Source organism: Hipposideros armiger, unplaced genomic scaffold, assembly GCF_001890085.2.
Source record: "Hipposideros armiger isolate ML-2016 unplaced genomic scaffold, ASM189008v1 scaffold_577, whole genome shotgun sequence".
Lineage (NCBI taxonomy): Eukaryota > Metazoa > Chordata > Mammalia > Chiroptera > Hipposideridae > Hipposideros > Hipposideros armiger.
The window spans coordinates 788,106-796,336 of NW_017731927.1; positions in this window are offsets into that span (position 1 = coordinate 788,106).

An 8,231-nucleotide genomic window follows, 5' to 3' on the forward strand; every position below is an offset into this window, starting at 1 on the left:
TTTCTGTGTTATTCAATATCATTTAGGAGACAAATAGCAAATAGAGGATAAAATAGGCTGTATTTTCAATTTAAGGCTAATTCAATTTTGATAGATGGTAAAAATGTAAGTTCCCCCAGCTAGTGCTGTCTTAAAACCTCACATAATTATAATTGTATAAATTGTTTTGCCAATGTTTACAGACATTTTCTTTTAATATCCGTAAGTGTGTATTTCTAAAAACCCAATGCTAGATTTGAAAATAGAACTTTGGGGAAAAAACAGCAATCATCTACTACCATGCATCCACTACAAACAGGAAGAGCCAAACTATATAATTTAGCAGCAAAGCTTGTTTTTCTTCTGAGTTCCAGTCTCTTATTTCAGGGTTTTGTGTGGAGTTTTAGAAAGAATATTGAAGACACGGTTCCTAAACCCACGGCCACTTTAAGAGGATACAACATGCCTATTAATAATTGTATTACTTCTCTATTATTGCTAAGAATAATGATGGACTAGAAGCATTGGCCCCTGAGCCGAATTTATCCTGAAATGTTTTCAATTAACTCTTGGCACTGGCAGGAAAGCATCAAACCTTTCCCAGGCTGAAATATGGAAAATCTGCAGGGAACATCTCAGCAGGAGAGGAATTTCATTAAAACGAGCACATCATAATCCAACGACTTCTGCTCTCCCCCTAAGCCTCCCTATTGATAAGGAGTCCGAGGCGATTTTTATGGATTTGCAAAGAGAAATGATTTCATAAGATCCTTTCAGAAAAGTTGCTTTGGCCTGTGCCTTTGAATTATTATCTGCTCGCTGATGAAAAAATGGTCAGACATTTGGCTTAACTGTGACTGCTCCATAAAACGCTGAGCTGAAGGGAGTTGAGGACATGGCATCAGCCTGCAGACAGCTGCTTTCTGCAATCGCTGTAGGATCTGACATGGGACAGTTTTCCCAGGTCTCTGTAGAGTGACATACTGTTACAACCTGCGTTTTGAATGACCTGCTTGGAGAGGCGAGAAGCAGACTTCTAAAGGAATGAGATCAGCAGCCACTCAATCTACCAGCTTTCAAAGACATAACAAATCCATTTCAGAAAAAGTTCAGTTGCCCTCGTGGGTGTATGTGTGGGAGGAATTGGAAGCCACTGAGGGACGAAGCACAAGGAAGCAAAGAAATTTGTTTATGGGTTGTGAATTGTACATCTCTGTCTTCCACACCCTACCCCAACTCAGCTTTGGATTCTCTGGTTAAATGTGTCCTGAGAAACAAAAGAAGGCCTCGGTTTCCCTGCCTGTGAGATCATAACAATAGTAACACTACAAAGACAGGAAATACTGTGAATATTAAAAGAGATACCCTTTGTGAAGTGTTCAGCAAGAGTTGTTGTAATATTTGTTTTTGCCATATTGAAAAGTAAAACATCAAAATACTAGACCAGTATTCTTCAAAGCTGTCAAGGTCATCAAAAACAAGGAAAGCCTGAGAAACTGTCACAGCCAAGAAGAGCTTACAGAGTTATGACAACTAAATATAATGTGGTGTCTTGGATAAGATCCTGGAACAGAAAAAAAAAAAGGCAAAAACTAAGGAAATCAGACTCAACTATAGATTTTAGGTATGGATAATTTTTCCATGTTGGTTCATTGATTGTAATAAACGTACCATACGTATGTAAGATGTTAGAAACTGGGTGAGGGGGGATATGATAACTCTCTCTATTATCCTCTCAATTTTTTTTGTAAGTATAAAACTGTTCTAAAATGGTTCTTTCAAAACAGGAAATGAATGCATTGGTTGCAATTATAAGGTGACCTTTTATGGACAGCATTTCATCATAATAAAAGTGAGATCATGAACGCAATAGGCGAGTAAAGAACATTTGTCTTTCACCAGACACAAACACACACACACATGCACACGTGTACAACACACCACACATACTGCACATACACCACACACTCATTGAATACACATATGCACACACATGCACATGTACACACATGAGCACACACATGCACGACACACCCATACATGCACATGAGCGTGCGCACACACACACATATGCACATACACAAATGCACACATAGAATCTGCCCCCGCCATATATTTTGAACGCTGGCTTTCGTGTAGTAAGGGTTCAGTACATTTGTCACCTGACTACCTATCTATCTCACGTATTCAAGCCTTTTCAGCTGCCACCTACCGGTGGACAGCTCCAGGCCTGCCTTCTCTGCGTCCGCTCTGCATTTCCAGTTCCCTTCAGGGCGCACCTTCTCAACTCGATCCCCTGGACTTTGAAACCTCACAACACACACCCTTTCCCAACTTTATACAACTAATAACTATGATTGACAACACGCCAGGATGCTCGAGGCAGGCTCACGAGTAACGTTCAAAGAGTTCTTATTCTTCCACATTTCCTGTCACCGAAGTCCTGCAGTTATTTCTTAGGAATGTCATGTTTGTCTCTTTCATCCATTTCACCCTATTCCAGTCCTCCCTCCCTCTTTCTTTCAGCATTCAAAGTTTGAGCAGTGCATTCTTAGAGTCCACATCAATCCCACAGCCCACTGAACTTTGCTGTTTGTAAGCTTTGGATGCTTTAACTCCATTTCCTTCTCATGACAGCCCTGTGAAAGCAGCACTACTATGACCCCATTTTCCAGGAGTGCATACACAGAAAGACAAAGTCACTTGCTCCTGATCACATAGCATGTCAGTTCTGGAGCTGGATTTGAACACAGGTCTGCCTGGCCCTAGAGTCCATGTTTTTAACCTTGACACCCTACAGCCTAAGCTACACCTAAACATACCATACAGTGCTTAGCCTTACCCATCTGAACATTGCTTCCACCTCAATTACCTCATTTGACACTTACAACAAATCTGTGTGGCCTGCTGGATAGGTATTATGATGGGCCCATTTTGCAGATGAGAATATGGAGGCAAAGAGAAAGAAAGTGATTCACTGAAGGTCTCAGGTTAGATTTGTGGTTGAGCTGACATTCAAGAAAAGAAGCTCCTTATGCCTGATATTTTTTTCTAATACAGATATATATTTTTTTCCAATAAATTCATTATTTCATATACATATGAAACATATAAGTATAAACAGCTTTATTGAGACATAATTCACATACCATGAACTCACCCATTTAAAGTATACAATTCAATGGCTTTTAGTATAATCACATAATTGTACAACCATCACCACTGTCTCATTTTAGTACATTTTTATTACTCCAAAAAGAAACCCAGTACCCATTAGTAGTCATTCCTTATTTGCCCCAATACTCCCTTCCTTTCCAGTCTGAAGGAACCACTAATCTACTTACTATTTCTATGTATTTGCCTATTCTGGACATTTTGTACAGATGGGATCATATAATATGTGACCTTTTGTGTCTGGCTTCTTTCACTTAGCATGTTTTCAAGGTTCACCCATGTTGTAGCATGTATCAGTACTTCATTCCTTTTTATTGCCAAACAATATTCCACTGTATACATATACCCTGTTTTATTTATCCATTCATCAGTGGATAGACATTTGGGTTGTTTCCACTTTTTGGCTATTATGAATAATGCTGCTATGCATGTTCTTGTACAAGTTTTTGTGTAAACATATATTTTCACTTCTCCTGGGTGACATGTGGAGTGGAAATGCTGAGTCAAATGATAACTCTCTGCTTAATGTTTTTAGCAACTGCCAAATTGTTTTCCAAGGGAGCTGCCCCAATTAACTTTCCTACCATCAATCTAGACAGTTCCACTTACAGCACAGCCTCACTGTCACTTGTCATCATCTGTCTTTTTTATTTTAGCCATCTTAGTAGTATGAACTGGTATCTTACTATGGTTCTAATTTAATTTCCCTAACGCCTAGTTATGTTGAGCATCTTTTCATGTGTATATTGATCATTTGGAGAAATGTCTATTCAAATCCTTCGTCTATTTTTAAATTGGATTATTTGTCTTTTTATTGTTGAGTTTTGAATTCTTTATATATTCTGGGCATAAGACCTTGTACCCAGATATGCAAGCATTTTCTGCCACTATATGAGTTGTCTTTTCAATTTCTTGATGCTTTCATTTACAGCACAAAAGTTTTTAATTTTAATTAAGCTGAATTTATCTATTTTTAATTTTGTTGTTTGTGTTTTGGGTGTCATCCCTAAGAAATTATTACTTAACCCAAGTTCATTAGATTTACTTTGATGTTTTCTTCTAAAAGTTTTATAATTTTTTGCATTTAGGTGTTTAGTATATGGTCTGTTTTTAATTTAATTTTGTGTATGGTGTAAGATAGGGGTCCAACTTTAATCTTTTGCATAGACTATCCAGTTGTCTCTATTTGTTGAAAATATTATTTTCCCTGTTGAATTATCTTGAAACCCTTGAAGAAAATCAATTGACCATAAATGTAAGAGTTTATTTCTGGACCCTCAATTCCATTCCTTTAGTCTATATGCCCATTGTTATGTTTTGATTACTATAGGTGGGTAGTAAGTTCTGAAACTGGGAAATGTGAGTCTCCCAACTTTGTTCTTTTCCAAGATTGTTTCGGCTATTCTAGGTCCCTTGGATTTCCTTAAGAATTTTGAAATCAGCCTGTCAATTTCTTTAAAAGGGGGGGAGGGGCAATTGTATTTTATAAGGAATTGCATTGAATTAGTAAATCAACTTAGGGAGTATTCTCATTTTAACAATATTAAGTCATCTGATTCATCAACCTGTGATATCTTTTCATTTATTTAGGTCTCTTAATTGCTTTCAACAAATTTGTAGATTGTGGTGTATAAGTTCTTTTGTTAAATGTATTCCTAAGTATTTTCATTTTTAATGCTATTCGAAATGGAATTATTTTCTTAATTCATTTTTTATTTTTGGAGTGTTTATTGCTAGTGAAGAGAAATACATTTTTTTTACATTGAACTTATATCTTGCAAATTCAGTGAACTTGTTTATTACTTCTAATATTTTTTGTATGATTCCTTTAGGATTTTCTATATTCAAGATTATATCATCTGTCAATAAAAACAGGCTTACTTCTTCTTTTCCAATCCAGATGGCTTTTATTTCTTTTTCTTGCCTAACTGCCCTGACTAGAACCTTCAATACAATGTTGACTAGAAGTGACAAAAACAGTATTCTTGTCTCATTCCTGATTTTAGGGGAAAGCATTCAGACCATGAATATTAAGTATGTTAACTGCATTTTTCATAGATGGCCTTTATCAGGTGGAGGAAGTTCCCTTTTAGTCCAAGCTTGTTGAGTGTTTCATCATGAAAAGCTGCTGGATTTTGTCAAATGTTTGTCCTCCATCTATTGAGATGATTATGTACTTTTTGTTTATATTTTATTAATATAACTGATTTCTCAGATGTTGTTGCTGATGATTATTCATTGAGTGACTTTCCTGAACTAATCCTGTAAAATGTATTTCATGTGTGCAGTCACTGAAGTCTTTGTTCAGCTAGCTTAGTGGTCAGCTAACAATTGGCTAGAGACTTATTTCCTCACATGCCTTAAACCAATAAGTCTTCCATTCGTAGCCAAAGAACTCTGGGTGTGTGTTGGAGTACTCCCTTGAGTTGTCAATATTTTACAACTCTGCCTTAGCCTTCATTTCCTGCTTATGCAGGGCCTCAAAGTCAGCCAGAGGTGAGAGTTTGGGGAATCTCTCAGGCCTTTCCTGGTCACAAGCACAGACCCACTTGTGCAGCTCTACATGCACACAATCTTTTAGATTCCCAGGAATATGTTTTTCAAAGCTGCCTGGATGTCTTAGTTCCCATATCTTCATTGTAGGTTTTCGAAAGAGTCTTGTTTGCCCTAACTGGTATAGCAGCCTCAGATACCTGCAATGGTAAATATGGCCTCTGATTATTTTCAACAAATGCACTAGGGATCAGGTTTTTCTGGTGGAGTGAGCACTAGGTCAGGTCAAATAAAGACACAGCTCTGCCAATTCTGTTTTACCATGGAGCCGCAAGGCAGGTCCCATGTAACAGTTCTCTAGGGATCGAATTTCCCAACTGGCCTTCCCTTGTGGTGGCTGCTACCATGGTTGTGAGTCTCCTGGTTTTCAAGGCTACTGTGGAGCTGGGGGGGAAGAGAATGAGAGTAGGTCAAGTTAGAAATAACACAAACCCTGCCATTATTAATAATGTCCAGCAGTTTTTCATGAATAAACATTAGATTACTGCAGACCTTTGATTAATGATTAATTTCCAGGGTTATGAAAATGTTGATTTTGACAATGTTTGCCAGTATTTTTGTTGTTTTTATGGAGGAGTGAATTTACAGAGGTCCTCATTACTATTCTGTAAATCCCACCATCCACTGAACTGCTGAATGCTGATTTTTACATCGGAAATGGGATTAGATGAGCCAGAGCCAAACATCTGTAATAACCAACCAGTTCTTTGATACTGGTATTCTCCTTATTCTGATTATCTCCATAAACAGAAGTAGCCAGTAGAGCCAGATTGTTCATTTTGTTGTTAAACACCAAGATTGGAAATAACTGCAGGAAACGTCACCTTTCTTTCACTTATCACAGTGAACTAAAGTGAACAGATATCTATCTTAAACACTTGAAAGTCATAGCATTACTTTGAAGCCTCTTGGGTACTCATTAAGCAGTCTTGAAAGTTATCACATTCTTATTTTTCTTTAGTTGAACAGAAGTTAAGTAAGACTAATTAAATTCAAATAATAAGGTAAAGAATACATTTAGCATGCTAAAACCTGTTTAATAAAGTAGTGTTTTCATCAGGGATATGTGTATTACTTTATGCATTTCACATAGGTACATAAATGTAACCCGAAGATATCTACATCCTAATTCTAAACCTGTGACTATGTTACCTTACATGGCAATTGGGACTTGGCTAATGTGATTAAATTAAGGATTTTGAGATAGGAAAATTATCCTGGGTTATCCAGGTGGGCCCAATATAATAACAATGGTGATTTTAAGTGAAACAGGAGGCAGACAAGGAAAAGTCTGAGAAGGAGGTTGGAATGATCCAATTGCGGGATCACCGAAGATGGAAGGGGACCATAAACCAAGAAATGCCTGCAGTTTCTAGAAGCTGAAAATTGCAAGGAAATGGTATCTCCCTTAGACACCCCCCTCCCTGATTGGAATCTTGTTTTTAGCTCTGTGAGATTCATTTCATATTTCTGACCTCCAAAGCCATAAGATAAAACTTTTGTGTTGTTTTAAGCCACTAAATTTATGGTAATTTGTTATAGCAGCAATAGAAAACAAACTACATAGCTTTATGTAACTTTACTTTTTGTAAATTTCTTCTAAATTTCTTCGCTATAAAATAGTTACAGTCCCGTATGCTGGTGATAAAATAAATGTAGGGGAAAGCAAATATGGAAGGGAGAGTTAAGAGTTGAATAGTTTGAAAGTGTAGGTAGGATAAAAGCATGTTGTGGAATTTAAATGCATGTTTGTAGCAGATTAATGCTTTCAATAACCTCGATATATTTAAGGTGAATATAGAACTAAGTGTAAACTTAAAGCTTCAGACAGTTTATAAAATGTCCAGGGGTGCTTCATTTACAGCTTGGGATTTTCTTAATCATATATATATATATAAAAATACTGCTCCACGAAGCATGGTCAATTTGAGTCACTGTTTTCTGTTTCGTCAAGTGTCATATCCACCACTGCCATGGTGCTAGCCTTTAGCATCATCTCAGAATTTATGCACTATATTGAACCAGATTTTTTGCAATACCTTTTCCACTGTGAATGCTGTGCAGACTTAGCCTATTGTAAAAAACAAAAACAAAAACAAATAAACCCCAGAAATTGCCAGTTTCTGTTGACATTGAGTGTGGAATGGTGGGGGATGGGAGATTGTGCCAAACTACTCCTGGCTCATTCCAGAGAAGACAGTGTTGCAAGTTATCTGTGATATTAATAATGGCCCCAACTGAGTTGAATGAAGGTGAATTTCCTTTCTAAGAGAACACTGTTTGCAACACTTAAGAATTTAGGTCTTACAGACCATGTATGTGGGCCATTCTTCATGTTTCACAATCTATCTGCCATCTATCGTTGGACCAAGTTTTTGTTTGTGTTTTCTCTGCTGTGACTAGTTAGAGTCTTTGTCACTAATGATAGCACACAATTAAGGGGAAGGTAACTTGAAGTACAAAGGTCTGGGAGTACGTATCAGGGTGGGAAAAGGTAAAATGGCTTTTGCAGAAGACTCTCTTCT